The sequence below is a fragment of the Poeciliopsis prolifica genome, unplaced genomic scaffold (assembly GCF_027474105.1).
Source record: "Poeciliopsis prolifica strain line A6 unplaced genomic scaffold, Auburn_PproV2 SCAFFOLD125, whole genome shotgun sequence".
Taxonomy (NCBI): domain Eukaryota; kingdom Metazoa; phylum Chordata; class Actinopteri; order Cyprinodontiformes; family Poeciliidae; genus Poeciliopsis; species Poeciliopsis prolifica.
The window spans coordinates 157501-175000 of record NW_026562500.1 but is presented as its reverse complement, the minus strand read 5'-3'; the positions used below and the strand labels follow the sequence as shown (position 1 = coordinate 175000).

The 17500-nt window shown below is 46.5% G+C and overlaps 1 pseudogene; it reads left to right on the top strand.

Moving 5' to 3' along the window:
• The first annotated feature begins 1632 nt into the window (after positions 1-1632).
• The window catches only part of LOC129355152 (protein MTSS 2-like), a 46928-nt pseudogene continuing 31060 nt past the window's right edge, over positions 1633-17500 (top strand).

Below are 17500 nucleotides of genomic sequence, written 5' to 3'. Positions count from 1 at the left end.
TAATTGATTTATAAGACTGATGATTGAAACGTTTCATAAACTTGGATATTTGATTGGACTGAAAAACATTGTCGTGGATATCAACGGGAAAGGGCAAATTATTCACCATCCACCTGGGAAAGTTTGATCAAAATGTGAACAGATCATGAAAATTATAAAAATATTTTTCATCTATTATTTCACTAAGCTGAAACATGGATTTCTGCACATGACTAAAAATGTCTCCAAATAAAATGTGAGGCTACTGGGAACTAAACTGCAGGTGTGCGGAGGTCCAACAGGGACACCTTTCCATTTTTATTAATATCTATACATGTGATTATTTCAGTTCAATCAGAAATTAATGTATAAAAATGAATTATTTATCCATTTCTGCACACCGTTGTCCCTAGCGAATGTTCCGGTGGGAGGCAGGAACACCTGGACAGGTCGCCAGTCTGTCACATGAATTATACAGATTCATAATCACTTTAATGCAAAGTGTGTAAGTAGACATAAAAATTGTACTTTAAAATGGATAGTCATTGTATATTAGAAGCACAGAGATGTTTGAGGGTTTTTTTTAAAATATTGCTCTCCTGAATTTACCTTCAAAGTGTGTAGGCGGGGCTAACGTGTGATTGGCCCACAGCCGAGCTGCTGTGCAGGTGAACCAATCAGGTGCTTGGGGATATTTTCACATTTTCAGTTACATTTTGAATAATTAGATTATGGAGTATTGCACAGAAAATTTGGGAAAAAAACTTAAATATAAATTGTGGTAACATATAAGAAACTTACATTTGGATCAAAGAAATATGTTATTTTATTAAATTAATGAATAAGGTTGTTTACTGAATTATAACTTGTATAAAACTGATGTAAACATGTTACCGTTTATATTTGTTAGACTTTGAATTCGTGCACATCTACAAACATTTTCCCGCATATTAAACTTTGCAGTAGAACATATTTAAGCCCAGTTTCCAGTCCTGCCTGTGGAAAAACCTCAGCACCTTTTGTTTTGGTAACTTTCCTGATCCTCGGTGGCTCCGCCCCCTGGACCGCCGGGCTTTGAGGCGCAAAACAAACAATGCGCCACTTTGCACCGCAGACAGGAAGTCCCAAGGCTTTCAAAGTAAAAGCACCACGTTTTTTTTTTACAAGTTGTGAAGCAAATGTATTATAGTTTTGGTTCCATGGAAAACAATATGTTTTCGTTAACGTTGAGGGGGAAAAAAACTCAAAACTGTGTCAGCAATAAAAAAGACAGGGCCATATCCAGAAACATTGGTGTCCAGGGCGTGTGGCGGGGGAATCACACAAAAACAGGACAGAATTTAAGGAATTTTGTTTTCCTGATGTCTCATACAGTACTTTACAATACACTAAGTTATCTTATATTTTGTATAAAGCTCTGTCTGGCTGGGGATGCAGTGAAGAGGCCAAATGTTTTATACACTGGAAGTTTCTAAAGTGTTTCTTCAATTCAAACACTGGTTGGGTGGATCTGTCTGTCTGTCTGTCCGTCCGTCCAATTTTATGGTCGTCGTTTGTAGCTGACTGCAGGCTTTTATTTTGAAACACCTCCCGCCCAGAGGATGTGATGCTTGTGAACGCGCGCGCCTTGACGCAGTCTTCGGGAGAATCTCCTCCACTTCAGGTTGGATTCCTGTTCGAGCGGCGAGAGGGACGCGGCTGCTTCTGTCGACCAAGACTCGCTGGGAATAAAACATCCCGCCGCTCTGCTGGATACAGTCGGCTGGCAGGAGTCCCGCCGGACCGGTGAATCCGGTCGCAGTGATTGATCCGGATCGAACCGTGCTTTGGACGCGTAAACGTGTGCGCGTGATCCGGTCGGACTCGCGCACAGTCACAGGTTGCTAGCGGAGTTTACGCTAACCGAGTTAGCAGAGCTAGCAGAGTTAGCAGAGCTAGCAGGCAGCGGGGCTTCACAGCCGCTTCTCCCCGTTTCTGGGACTGCTGCCTCCGGGGTTCACCGCAGAAACTCGGACACACTTCCCCGGAGAGAGCGCTGGAGGCTCCAGCCACGATGTGCTGTTGTTCCGGGCGTTTGTCCAGCTGGCCGCCCGGTAGCATCGGATGAGTTGGTGCTTTTTCCTCCGCTTGTTGAAAAGTTGCAACCAGTCGCCTCTGCTGGAGGAAAAGCAGCTTCTGACTGTGGGAGCGGGATTACAACCCTTTTCTGTTTGCTTGCGTTTACTGGTAGAGGTGGAAGAAAAGTTGAGTGTTTGGAGGATTTTTCCGGAGCGTGTGGAAAATGGATGCGGGTATGGAGAAGGAATGCAGCGCCTTGGGAGGGCTTTTCCAGCTCATCATGAGCGACATGAAGGTAATTACGCTTTAACTCTTCATGCCCCGCCAACACGCAGCAGAGTGTTGCCCTCTGCAGCTGGTTGCCCTCTGCAGCTGGTTGCCCTCAGCAGCTGGTTGCCCTCTGCAGCTGGTTGCCCTCTGCAGCTGGTTGCCCTCAGCAGCTGGTTGCCCTCTGCAGCTGGTTGCCCTCAGCGTGGTTGCCTCTGCAGCGTGTTGCCCTCTGCAGCTGGTTGCCCTCAGCAGCTGGTTGCCCTCTGCAGCTGTTGCCCTCAGCAGCTGGTTGCCCTCTGCAGCTGGTTGCCCTCTGCAGCTGGTTGCCCTCAGCAGCTGGTTGCCCTCTGCAGCTGTTGCCCTCAGCAGCTGGTTGCCCTCAGCAGCTGGTTGCCCTGAGCAGCTGGTTGCCCTCTGCAGCTGGTTGCCCTCAGCAGCTGGTTGCCCTCAGCTGGTTGCCCTCAGCAGCTGGTTGCCCTCAGCAGCGGTTGCCCTCAGCAGCTGGTTGCCCTCAGCAGCTGGTTGCCCTCAGCAGCTGGTTGCCCTCAGCAGCTGGTTGCCCTCTGCAGCTGGTTGCCCTGCAGCTGGTTGCCCTCTGCAGCTGGTTGCCCTGAGCAGCTGGTTGCCCTCTGCAGCTGGTTGCCCTCTGCAGCTGGTTGCCCTGAGCAGCTGGTTGCCCTCTGCAGCTGGTTGCCCTCTGCAGCGTGTTGCCCTGAGCTGCTGTTGCCCTGTTGATTCACCTCATCATAATTCACATTGTGCAGATTTTCCATTTAACTGCTCAAGTTTTATTTATGCAATAGTAGAAATACATTAAAACATACAAGGAAATGACTCAATTATTTTTTAAAATAAGGCAACATTTCATTGCCTAAACTGCAACACCAGCATGACGTCAGTGAACTCTTGAACTATTGCTGCAAAATGTTCATCTAAAAACCGCGGGCCGGTTCTGACCCGGCCTGCTGGACCCTGGTGCAGGTTCTGACCCGGCCTGCTGGACCCTGGTGCAGGTTCTGACCCGGCCTGCTGGACCCTGGTGCAGGTTCTGACCCGGCCTGCTGGACCCTGGTGCAGGTTCTGACCCGGCCTCCATCATCCTGCAGCTTTCGTTGTAGTCGATGATTATAGTTTTTAAATCTGTTTTTTGCTGAAACATGATGATCAGAATCGGTTTGAAGCAACGCCGCCATCATTCAGTGAGTTATGAAACTGGCGCCAGAAGCACCTGAACCAGGTAAAAGGATCCGACTGGTTACTGACTGGGATTTCACTGGTTACTGGTTGGTCACTGAATGGGTTCTGACTGAGTCCAGGTTTGGACCGGGGATCATCCAGCTGTTTGATATCCAGTTGAGGCAACTGGCCAGTCAGTCAAACAGTCGTTCAGTCAGATGTTGGGAGCCGTGACCCGTTTAGCTGCTTCCTCCAGGTTGTGAAATATCCGGTTTTCAGTTGAATCGGAACATTTTTTTCCTCCTACGGATGAGTTGGACTCACTGGAGCGAGTCGGTTCGGATCCAACAAACTCAGAACCAGAATCGCTCTGACTCACTCCCTTTCTGATCAACGTCTCCGAGCTTTTATGCCATCGCTTTGATTCGGATAAATAGTTAAGAATTTATTGCAGATTTTTCAGAAAATTGGTTCAAAATGTTGGGCTGAAGTGACAATATATTCCTAAATATAAACGGATTATATCAAATTGATTATTATTGTTTTAATGACTGACTTCCTGTTTTAGAGTGTTCCTGGACCTGGTCCCATTTAGGGGAGGTTCTGGTTCCGGTAGTTCTGCTGGTTTCTTATTTGTCATGCAAAGATAAAGGAGTTTCCAGATTGCTCCGAACTCGTCTGATTTGTTGAGTTTGAGCAAACCGCACGCGATGATTCAATCAGAACGAATACCAGAACATTGTGTAAGAGAGGATCCTCTGATGATTCAGTGCTGCTCAAATATGGCTCCTCACATGAGCCATATTTCAGCAGGCTCCATGCTGAAGAGCACGACTCAGCTCCTTCCTCTGAACAGCTGCTGAATCAAAGCAGCGTCTGTGTTGGAAGGATGTCGAGTGAAAGCCTCGCGCGTTCTCGCTCTCTGCTTCAACACTTTGTGTGCAACATGATGAAACCTGCAAACATAGCCGTGAGTCATCTGTGATGACCAGGAAGAGCGCCGACTTCAGTGGATGCTGTGGTGTCACATCCTGGTTCTGGTTCTGACCAGCAGAACTTCCTGCATCAGCCTCTCCTACGCAGCTTCTGCTGAGGAGGAAGTTAACTGAGCAGCTAGCTGACCCAACTCTCTGGGCCAGCATGGCGCTGCCCCCTGGAGGCCTCTGACCCCTGGAGACCTCTGACCCCTGGAGACCTCTGACCCCTGGAGGCCTCTGCCCCCTGGAGGCCTCTGCCCCCTGGAGGCCTCTGCCCCCTGGAGACCTCTGCCCCCTGGAGGCCTCTGCCCCCTGGAGACCTCTGCCCCCTGGAGGCCTCTGCCCCCTGGAGGCCTCTGCCCCCTGGAGGCCTCTGACCCCTGGAGACCTCTGCCCCCTGGAGGCCTCTGCCCCCTGGAGACCTCTGCCCCCTGGAGGCCTCTGCCCCCTGGAGGCCTCTGACCCCTGGAGGCCTCTGACCCCTGGAGGCCTCTGCCGCGAGTACTCCCTTTTAAAATTAAACTTTAATTTCTAAAGATTGCTTAATACTGGAACTGGACCACATTGTGAATATCCAATAACTACAGTAAATTATACTACTTTGATCTGGATATCAAATGTTTACTGCATTTTTCAGTTTTTCAACAATATTAAATTGGCCCATCTCTTTAATAATTGTGGTCCAAATGGAAGTTATGGAACTAAATTTAAATTATTGTGTGATTAATTGATTTATTGCTTTGTGTATCTGGATTAGCTCCAGTTTCCTCCAAGTTTCACATCATCAGCAGGGAAACCTCCAAAACTGGTCCTGGAGGGCCGCTGTCCCACAACTCTTAGACGTCTCCCTGGTCCAACACCTTGGGTCCAACACCTCGAGTCCAACACCTCGGGTCCAACACCTCGGGTCCAACACCTTGGGTCCAACACCTCGAGTCCAACACCTCGGGTCCATCACCTTGGGTCCAACACCTTGAGTCCAACACCTCGAGTCCATCACCTTGGGTCCAACACCTTGAGTCCAACACCTTGAGTCCAACACCTCGGTCCAACACCTCGGGTCCAACACCTCGGGTCCAACACCTCGAGTCCAACACCTCGAGTCCATCACCTTGGGTCCAACACCTCGGGTCCAACACCTTGAGTCCAACACCTCGGGTCCAACACCTCGGGTCCAACACCTCGGGTCCAACACCTCGGGTCCAACACCTCGGGTCCAACACCTTGGGTCCAACACCTTGAGTCCAACACCTTGAGTCCAACACCTCGGGTCCAACACCTTGGGTCCAACACCTCGGGTCCAACACCTCGGGTCCAACACCTCGGGTCCAACACCTCGGGTCCATCACCTTGGGTCCAACACCTTGAGTCCAACACCTCGAGTCCATCACCTTGGGTCCAACACCTTGAGTCCAACACCTTGAGTCCAACACCTCGGGTCCAACACCTCGGGTCCAACACCTCGGGTCCAACACCTCGAGTCCAACACCTCGAGTCCAACACCTTGAGTCCATCACCTTGGGTCCAACACCTTGGGTCCAACACCTCGGGTCCAACACCTCGGGTCCAACACCTCGGGTCCAACACCTCGGGTCCAACACCTCGGGTCCAACACCTCGGGTCCAACACCTCGAGTCCAACACCTCGAGTCCAACACCTTGAGTCCATCACCTCGGGTCCAACACCTCGAGTCCAACACCTCGAGTCCAACACCTCGGGTCCAACACCTCGGGTCCAACACCTCGAGTCCAACACCTCGAGTCCAACACCTTGAGTCCATCACCTTGGGTCCAACACCTTGGGTCCAACACCTCGGGTCCAACACCTCGGGTCCAACACCTCGGGTCCAACACCTCGGGTCCAACACCTCGGGTCCAACACCTCGGGTCCAACACCTCGAGTCCAACACCTCGAGTCCAACACCTTGAGTCCATCACCTCGGGTCCAACACCTTGAGTCCAACACCTCGGGTCCAACACCTCGGGTTCAACACCTCGAGTCCAACACCGCGGGTCCAACACCTCGAGTCCAACACCTCGGGTCCATCACCTTGGGTCCAACACCTTGAGTCCAACACCTCGGGTCCAACACCTCGGGTCCAACACCTCGGGTACCAAGTTCTCCAGAGTCCTGCTAATGACATCATTATTTCAGTCAGTTGTGTTGAAGTGGAGACGCATCTAAAAGTTGCAGGAGACCCTCCAGGCCTGGAGATGTCCAGCTCCGCTAAGACATGCAGGACACTGCTCCAAGTCCAATTACTCCATTACTGATTTTATCACCTCAGTATTTGTTTGATTTTTTTTGTTTGATCTTCATCTGTCAACTGAAAATTAGAAACTTTTAATTTGAAGTCCTTCAGCTTTCAGTGGCATCTGTCTCAGCAGGAAACCTGCTGCTTCTTCGCAGTTTTTCTCTTTTAGCGTTGTTTCCAGTCAGAATCTGGAAACTGGATCTTCTTCATTCTTCCACTAGGCTGCACAGAAACTGAGTTTAATATGATTTATTGATACCATCCTGGAAACACCTGGAGAAATCAGCAAAAGTAGCAATCAAGTCAAAACTGTTTAATCAGCAGAATTAATCAGATATGTTTCTTTGACTTTTTTACTTTGATGATATTTTCTGTAAATATAAGAAGTCAGCAGAAACTTGATGAGGAGCTCCAGGTGAGACAGACGGCTTATTGATTTCTGTCTTGGCTATATTAGGAGTGACATCATGACCACTGATCCTCATCACTCCTCATCCTCTGCTTCCAAGATTGTTGGCATGGCTAAAGCTGTGGTAGGCTTTACTTCACATCGGAGAATACCCGGAGGCTAGGGTTGGGGTTATGGTTAGGGTTTAGGTTGGGATTGGGGTTAGGGTAGGGGAGTACTCAGAGAAGAGTAGAAAACAATCAGAGAGTACCAAGGCTTATGCAGGGATTCAGACCCAGGACCATCGTAAGCCATCGCAGCAGTTTCTAATGGCAACCCGTCTCCCCTGCGTCATTAAAACGGCGAGAAAAATAATCGGGCCTGATCTATCAGAATGATTGATCAGGCCCGATCTGTCACAAGGTCCGAAAACTGATCGGTTGATCAGTGATTCACGTTAAGCTGCTGATTTAATGTTTTCCTCCCTGTGAAGAACAAAGGCTTTGAGGTGGCGGTATGCATGGTGTGTGTTTCTGTGTGTTCCAGCTCAGGTTGTGTGTTCTCCAGTCTATGTGTAATTAAGTGTGGGTGTGGCGTTAAGTACAGGCCGTTTGGCTGTGACACACAGCAGACTCACCCTGCGTCTGCAGGCCGTGATGTGCCGAGCGACGCTGACTCACCGTGCCGATATATTTCATATTTCCTCATAGCGCAGCTGATTCCTTCCAGAGAAACGGGCCGCAGGTGAGCGTAGGAGGAATGGAATTCAGTTTTCTGTTGAAACTAACAGGGAAACACTGGGAGGATTTCAGCTAGGAGGGTTAAAGGTCAGAGGATGACAGACATGAGGTTGGTCTGGCAGCTGGGTAACTTGGTGAAGTCCTGATGCTTCTCACTGAGGCGACACACGCTCAGCAGCCCTACACCGTGTTATTTTATTTCTGCGTTGTCGTTCAGTCCACTGACACGTATCCGTCACTCTGCAGCTCCGCTGGAACGGCAGCGCCAGCGATGAAGCTCCAGAGCCACATAAAGCCGCTTCCACAGTGGGGCTGGAGCAGCTGCACAACGTTTCCAGAACCACAGACTAAAGTCTAAGATCAGAGAAACTCATTCAGGCTTTGATTCCTGCAGCAGGTCTTGAAAAATCGATCAATATATTTGTGTTTTTGATGAACGTGTTTAGCAGAAGGAATGTTTATTGCCTGTGTCATAATTTAAGTTTTCACTTCAGGTATAAATGCTACTATTTGATCTGGCAAAATGTGAAAACGATCTGGTAATAAATTTAGACATAAAAATACTTGCAGGCACAAAACAGCAGCTACTCAGTTTAAAGGACTAAAAAACCTGTAAATTAGTGACATGATATTTAACAGTTAGGCTCTTAGACATAAATCATATGAGTCAAAGCTCACAACACTGATATCAAATAATGTCAAGAAAAAATGAAATGTTCATTGAAGTCAAATGCAAATCTCACACTGAACGTCTACTTATAGCTGCAGCATGTGACTTACATAAAAACAAAAAGATTTTACACATGTATTAAAACTTTCATTGTCCTAACATTAGACGACAATGTAGAAAACAATCAGAAACAGTTTCCCTCTGTTAATTGGACGAACCACTGAGAACCTTTCAGAAATTGTTCTGCACTTTGCTTCTGTTAGTTAGTGCAGGTTTAGTTCGTTTGGCAGGAAGGAAACAAAGTGATTGATCCCAAATGGACTGACTCCCAGAGAACCCGGACCTGGGCTGGCGTCTGCTCTGCCTCCGGTCCATCTTTGTCTGTTGTAACTTTGTTGTTAATATAGTGAAAGTAAAGAAGTGGAGGAAGACGCTTGGTCATGCTTCTTCCAGCTGACTGCAACAGTCATTCCTGTCCAGATGTTTTTCAAGTAATTAAACACAGCAGAATATAAAATGTTTGTTGAACAGGAAATGAAAGGATTACATAATTATTCCCATTTATTTATAAAAACATTCCTTTATCAGAGCTGACCAAAATCAGCTCTGATACCACTATGCAGTTTGGTGTTCTTGGGCAAAAAAGTAGGATTTTAATTCAGATGCATTCAATGCAGTAGAAACGTTTGTTTTTTGAATATTTGACATGCCTATCAGATCTGGAGAAACTCATGTGAATTGAATGGAAGCTTGCTGTGGCTGTCTGTGTTTCAGTTTTGATTGCTTGTTCAGATTTCCCTCTTTGCCTGGCCGAAGCTTTCTGTGGGGGATTATAACACTGTAATCTCTTATGCAGCAGCTCAATCTGCAGCGTCTCTGCGGATCCCGCAGCGGTTTCAGACCCGGCTCGGTCCTGACATGCACAGATGATGAGGCGGTTCACCTGAATGCAGCGCCATGCAGCATTCAGATGCAGGGTGTGGCCTTATCTCAAAGCCTGATGAGGCAGATGTTTCAGGAAAATCAGAGTTTATGAAGCCAAAATGCTCCAGGTTCTGAAGAACCAGCTGACCGCTTCAGCTTTGAGACGCACAAGAGAAATCAGCTGGAAAAAGTTTGAAAGCCGGATAAAGATAAACAAATCAGATGCAAAGAAGGAGAAACGTCACGTGAGACTTGGCCCACTTCCTCTTCTCCAAATCAACAGACTCTTTGCTGCTGTTTGCTACAAGACAAAGATAAAAATCAAAATCACATTGAACACATCATGACTGGTTCCTGACGCTAGAAGCTACTAGCAGCAGCGTTTCCTGAAGAATGTGCTGAAAAACCTTTTTGTTCTTCTAGCGGTGTGTTGACGATGTTTTAAAGCTCTTGGTATTCCAGAGCTGGAATCAGGTGATAAGCGGCTCTGTTGCTCGTCAGGTTGAGGAATTTTCCTGTGAAGCTTTATCTCTGTCAGCCTGCTGCTAGCATGCAGCATGATTAGTGAGGTCTGGCGAAGCTGGAGGCCGCGTGCGTGTCTCCGCTTTGAACCTCAGGATCTTCATCAGGAGATCAGCTGAGTTAGGATGGGGCTTTGTGCTTTTCTGACAGACCAAGGTTTCCTCAGCAACACAGTGAACATCAACACAGAGTGAGCAAACATGGTGAGGTCAGGATGGGAGAAAAAACGCAGCATGAAATCCTCCATCTTCCCCCTTCAGCTCCCCTCTGGATGCTCAAACATATAGTCACAAAAATAACTGGAACATAGCTCGAAATGGCTGAATTGAGTGGTAAATATGAGCAGATATTAACAATAAGCCTCACCCTCGCTGAATCCAGCCACCTGATTGGTTGGTTGAGGAATGTCTGGTTTGGTTTTAGTCAGATCTGGGAATGTTGTCACCAGAGTTCAGGTTGGAAAACCCCATGCAATGCTAACAGCATTAGCTTGTTCATTACAACATTTCTGTCTCTAATAGCATTAGCTTGTATTGCTAATAATATCAATAGATATGCAGTCAGTCTGGTCTAAAGCAGAAAATGAGATTTGGTAGAACATCTTGTCAGCGCTCAGTCTGAGGTTAGAATAGTGAACGTTCATTGGATCAGGGATGTGGAGTTCCTCTGTCCACAGGCTTCAGTCTGTTACGATCCACGTTTTGGGATCTGTGCCTCCAATTACTCAGATTATCATATTTGGAGGAAAGTTTCAAGCAGCTGTTATCTTGAGGGGAGTGACTCCTTTTGTCTGTGCAGACAGAGTGTTTGCATTATGTTGAATGACATGAAGTCATTTCACAAAATGCTGTAGGAACGGCATATTCTGCGTTACTTTACACTTTAACATGTGCAGAAATCTGGCAGTCTGGTTTAAATTATTCAATTATTTTTGTTGTAAACAAACCCAGAAGTGATACATTTGACAGTTTATTATCTCTGATGTCTGTCCTTTCTGCCCTGTGAAAAAAAGTTTCTTTTTGGATATATAAAACTTAAATCTGGTAAAAATGTGACTTTTTCTCTTTGGTGTACTAAAAAGCATTAAATAAATTTGATGTATTAATTTGGGTAAAATGTGCATTAAGGCTTCTCTGAGCTTTATTTCCCCTGAGGAGTGTCTTGTCCTCAGACTGTTTGAACTCTTTTAATCACCATCTTTATCTGTTTCTTCACTATTTCTTTACATATGTGATTCTCTGAGTCACAATGGGACATCATTTTTTCCCTCTTGGGTCTTAAATGGTTATTTATTGCAAAATGATTGATCTGTAGCGTGAGAAGCCAAAGTCAGGAATTTGTGTGTGGGACGCCGGCTGGCCGCAGACTTGCTTCATCTGCTTCTTTATTGGAAGTTAATTAGATTTAATTATTAGCATGTAATCATTTCTGATGCAATGAGGATTGGCTAATGAGGCCAGTTTGATTCAGATCCTTTGTTGTGTTGAGGAACACAGGAAATACTGTTATTGTGTTTGCTTCCATTTCTCTTTCGGCTAAAGTTATTTAGCATGTTTCAGTTGGGTTGGTTTAACTGTAATCCTGGTTCTGTGACATTTTGGAAATATTTTCCTGTTCCTGCTTTATTTTGTCGCTGTTGTATTAAATGTGTCTGTTTTTCAGTCAGTATGTTGGCTGCTTGAACACGGCGCCAAACGTTCATAACTAAGCTTTACAACTACAAGTCTCCTCAGAAATGATTGTAAATTTAGTATTTTGTCAGTTTCTTGAATGTCTGATTTGTAAAATTTCAGTTTATTCCTTTGTTTTAGTCACTTTCCTTGTTTCTTTCTGTCTTTGGCAAACCAACTGGCCTGAATGATTAATGAGCATCAGAATATAATAATCTGGTTGATGTGACACATTCGAGCCTCTTAAATCAATCCAATTTATTAGCATAGCACATTTCAGCAGCGATGCATTTCATAGTGCTTTACGTCATCAAAAACACAAAGTCATGCACTGACAGACCGAAGGATTTCTAACAAAAAACATGTTAGCGGTTAGCTCTGTGCGGCTGCAGGTTATGATGTACCACAGGACCGTTTGGGTCGGGACCGTTCGGCTCGGAACCGTTTGGGTCGGGACCGTTCGGCTCGGAACCGTTCGGCTCGGGACCGTTCGGCTCGGAACCGTTCGGGTCGGGACCGTTCGTGTGAAGTCTTTAGGCTTGGCGTGTTAAACATGACTGCTGTGCAGTGAACTGACCGTCTGTCTGTCTGTTGCAGGCCAGCTATCCCACCTGGGAGGATTTCGTTTCCAAAGGAGCCAAGCTGCAGGCCCACCTCAGGTAACCACAGCTGCCATAACTTGATGATTCAGCAGTTTTAGAGCTCAAAGTGGGTCCATGCAGGCTCACACTGCTGAAACAGGAAGTCCAGTTAATCATCCAGATTGCATTTGTTCACAGAAATAAGAAATCTGGATACCATTTTTGAAAATTACAAACACAGTTTTGGTCACATTGAGTCTTTCCTTCTGGTGAGCGTCACTCTGCTGCCAGTCGGCCACAGAAGAAAACTCTGCTCCTTCACACACTTTGTTCCTTCAGTCACGGCAGTGATGGAAAATCTCTGAATGGGATTTATGTCTGCATTGACAGCAGCAACCTGGGCCCTGAGTTTTCATGCTAACAAGACGCCGCCAGCTGCTGCTGCTGCTGCTGCTGCTTTTTGTTTCTGAGGACTGCAGGATTATTTCTACTCTACTCTGACATTGATGCTTCATTTTAATCAACAATTTTGTCCAATTTTCTTTCTGCATTTTCACAAACACTCACAGCTGTTGAGTGTATCTGGAAGTTTAAAAGGTGAAAAAAACCCTTAAGAAGTTGGAATGACTGACAATACAACTTATTGACTGAGTTTCCACCAAGCCGGTTCAGTCCAACTCCGGTTCGCTTCAGTCCAGCATTCATATTCCCTTAGTTTGTTTATGCCGGTTCTAAATGTGATCGGCATCACAGGCTGGTGTTTTTAGATCCACGAACTGATGACTGAACTTGGATTTAACAGAAGTGCAAATAATTGGTATATATTTTGATTGTATTTTTTTAATTTGTTTGTTTTAAGATTTTATAGTTGTGGGTTTAAGTGTCAGTAATGTCTTCTAACATAATTACCCAATATTTTACGTTTCTTGTCAACTTAACATCTTTTAATACAAAAGCCTGGTGGCCCCACAAATTTCTGGGTGAAACCCTCTGAGTTTCTCTAAGATAATGAAAATCCACAGCAGCTTCACTGATTTCCTCTGGAACACAGAGAAACATGCAACTGACCCCCATGCTAACGCTAACTAATCACACAACACTTAGCCTGGCAGGGGCACGTAAAGCATGGCGGCCCGCCAGGCCTATAAAACACTGGGGGAAACCCTGAACTCTGTCTGAGGCCAGAGACGCGCTCCATGGCGCTCCATGGCGCTCCGTGGCGTTCTGCCGCAGACCTGCAGAGCGCCACGGCCTGAAACCTCCAATCAGCTGACATTCTGTCAGTGGCCTGGATCAGAACCGCACAGACAGAAGGTCCCTTGCTGGAAGCTGGCCGGGCCGCCGAACGGGCCGCCGCACCATCAAACCTTCCAGCCGGCAGCGTCTCATCTGCAGGATGGAGCCGCTTTGCTGCAGGAAATGCATAATGCATAAACATGTTCAGAGTAAATGTTTACAGCTGTTTGGTGCGGCAGTTCTACTGGTCCGTTTCCTGTGGTATCTGGTGATCTGGGATTGGCAATGCCAAGTCAGTGAAATGTCTGAAGCTCAGATGAGTTTTGTTCTTCTTGTTGAAAGTGTTTCTGAATGTTCTCTGATAAATCAGGTGATTATCGGCGACCGATCGGTCGAACGCTGGCTGGCCGTTAGGATCTGCATGGGAGCTCAGAGCTGTGATATTTCTGTGTTTTGTGTAGGACGACCCTCCTGCTGACCGGAGCCTTCCTGGACGCCTTCCAGAAAGTGGCCGACATGGCTACCGGGACCAGAGGTGAGAAGGACCGCCACAGAACCTGAACTGGGCCCAGTTGGTGTTCAGGTCTGGGTTACTGGTGAGAAATGAGCGGCAGCATGAAGCTCAGGTTGATTCTGTTTGAAATGAGACTCGTTTCCTCAGAACTCCTCACCGGATCCAAACCGGCGTCTGGATCAGAACCTCTGTACTGTTTCCTGTTTCCTGCTCTAAAATACTTCCTGCATCCGCTTCTAATAATGTCATAATCAGAACAGCCAATCAGAGGAAGAGTTGCTCCTGCTGGACCAATCATGAGGCTGGGATACCACCAAGCTAAGTTAGGTCAGCAGCAGCCAGACATGCTAATGCTAATGTTAGCATGCTAATGTTTCTGCAGGTGCAGCTTCTCGCTTCAAGTAACAGGAAGGAAATGAACGAAAAGAGGAGGAAAATCTAAAAACGAGCTGGAAAACATGACAAATAACAAGATGGCAATAATAATAAAAGCTGAACGGTGAGTCCGGAGAATCGGACAGAAATCGAAGCAGCTTTCACTGCAGATGAAACACAGAGCCTGTTTTATTTACTTCATGTCTTTGGCAGCTGCTGACATTTGCACTGAGGAAGAATTGAAATATTTGTTCTTTGCAATCATAGATGATGTCTGTTTTATCGTTTAGATATTTTCTCTTAAAAATGTCTGAAATTTGAACTGAGGAAATAAACAATATAGTTTCTTTTGTCTTTTTAGATTTATTTTCTAATTGAAAACGTGATATTTAAAATGAGCTGCACATAGGAGAGATTGACAATTTATATTTTAATTATTGGACATCAATAAAAGATAAATCCACTTTCCAAAGTTTAGTTTAAAATATTTCTCTTTTGTTTATCCAAATAAGTTGACATGTTCAACTTCTAAAAATAAATCTGTGAAATATTCTTCAGATGAGAGAGGCAGCATTAAAATACTTCTGTTTCATATTGCGATATGAATCAGTATCGTGCGGAGGCCCCGAGGTGCAAATCGCTTCAACAAATTCAAAAACGCAACATTAACGAACCACAATTACAAATTACAAAAACGCTCCTGCATTAATAAAACAGGAAGGGTTTGTCCCAGTGTGATTGGACAACAGGCCTGAATACGAACAGGCCGAGTCCTGCTTATGTCGCCGCCATCTTGAAAGTGGCAGAGGAGAAAACGTGCTGCGTTTTCAACGGTTTTACAGCACAAAGTGGAGCCACTGCCTTTACCTTTCACTGGTAACATTAAAGATAATAACCACGTAAATTTAGGAGCAGAATGTCTTGACTTTGTGGCCAGTGCTGCACATTTCCATGGGTGAAACAAACTAATAAACAACAGAAAACTATTTCCTTCGTAACTAATTTGCCCCAGTTAATTCCTCTGATTATTTCTTAGCTTAGCTAACTTTTTTTATACTGTGTTGTTTTTTGAAAGCGTAACTTACAAGTTGCTTGTAAGTTATTTTGTCTGATTCAGCAGTTCTATGATATTTGCTCTAGAAATCAGAAATACTTGGTGCATTTTGTGTTTTTGCAGTGTAATTCGTTAAGATCTAACGTCTCCTTCCGTCATCGGTTCCACATTTATTGAAAAAACTATGTTTGTACAGAGAAAATCTCCCAGTTAGAAGTAATTAGATCCCAATCAGCTGATTTTCAAAGAAGCTTCCCGGCGAACTGCTCTGGTCGTTTCACATGACTGGGTTCCTCTGGAAGCAGCAGAACTGTTGACGTCTTCGGCATCATGAGGTTTCACAGCACATCTTCAGGAACACACACATCACAAGACAGCCTACTGAGCCCTGACCGCGGTTACCTCAGATAAACCAGCTGCAGTCCAGCCTCCAACATGTCCAGCTGACTGCAGCTACAAACGCAGCATCAGAACTAGGGCTGTTGTAAACAAATGTTTTGGTAATCTACGGTATTGCGTATTCTTACGATAAATCGAGTAATCTGATAAAAAAATTCTCAAATAAAATATTGGTAAATCTGGCATAACACCAAAGTTACTATCGGATATCAACATCAATCTAATTATTAATATTTAACCTTCTCTAACAAGTTACTTTTCCGTAGTTTAGAAAACTAACTGGTAACAATAGCAATTCACTCTCTAAGTTAACCTGACGAAGTTATACAAGAATCTGAAATTATATTCAATTTAATAATATAAGCACAAATATGCTAATAGAAATGTCTACATATTCCAGCTTTTAGTTGAGGCATTTATCTTCGGTCACTTTAATGGATGAATTCTCGTGTTGAGGCGGACCGGAGTCGTGTTGAGGCGGACCGGAGTCTGATTGAGGCGGACCGGAGTCTGATTGAGGCGGACCGGAGTCTGATTGAGGCGGACCGGAGTCTGATTGAGGCGGACCGGAGTCATGTTGAGGCGGACCGGAGTCTGATTAAGGCGGACCGGAGTCTGATTGAGGCGGACCGGAGTCTGATTGAGGCGGACCGGAGTCGTGTTGAGGCGGACCGGAGTCGTGTTGAGGCGGACCGGAGTCTGATTAAGGCGGACCGGAGTCTGATTGAGGCGGACCGGAGTCTGATTGAGGCGGACCGGAGTCTGATTGAGGCGGACCGGAGTCTGATTGAGGCGGACCGGAGTCATGTTGAGGCGGACCGGAGTCGTGTTGAGGCGGACCGGAGTCTGATTAAGGCGGACCGGAGTCTGATTGAGGCGGACCGGAGTCTGATTGAGGCGGACCGGAGTCGTGTTGAGGCGGACCGGAGTCTGATTGAGGCGGACCGGAGTCTGATTGAGGCGGACCGGAGTCATGTTGAGGCGGACCGGAGTCTGATTAAGGCGGACCGGAGTCTGATTAAGGCGGACCGGAGTCTGATTGAGGCGGACCGGAGTCTGATTGAGGCGGACCGGAGTCGTGTTGAGGCGGACCGGAGTCTGATTAAGGCGGACCGGAGTCTGATTGAGGCGGACCGGAGTCTGATTGAGGCGGACCGGAGTCTGATTGAGGCGGACCGGAGTCTGATTGAGGCGGACCGGAGTCTGATTGAGGCGGACCGGAGTCTGATTGAGGCGGACCGGAGTCGTGTTGAGGCGGACCGGAGTCGTGTTGAGGCGGACCGGAGTCGGGTTGAGGCGGACCGGAGTCTGATTGAGGCGGACCGGAGTCGTGTTGAGGCGGACCGGAGTCTGATTGAGGCGGACCGGAGTCGTGTTGAGGCGGACCGGAGTCGTGTTGAGATGCTGCTGAACGGTCCGACTGTGTTTGGTGGTTTATCAGGTTTTGCTTCAGACAGGAAGCAGGGGGAGGAATTGTTTAATATCTGTCCAGAATTTCCTGTTAGCTCCAACCTGCTGCAGAAACAATTGCTCCAATTCTCTGCTTTCCACTCTGGAGCTGCAGCTCTCAGTTTGATTCCTGCAAACCTGCTAGATTTAGATATTCAAATGTTGTGAAAATCTGCTCACTTGTCCAGCTCTGTTGGAGCAACGCTCCAGATGAAAACATCCCAGACAGAAGCTGATAGAGAGTCTGTGGAGCAAAATAAAGAT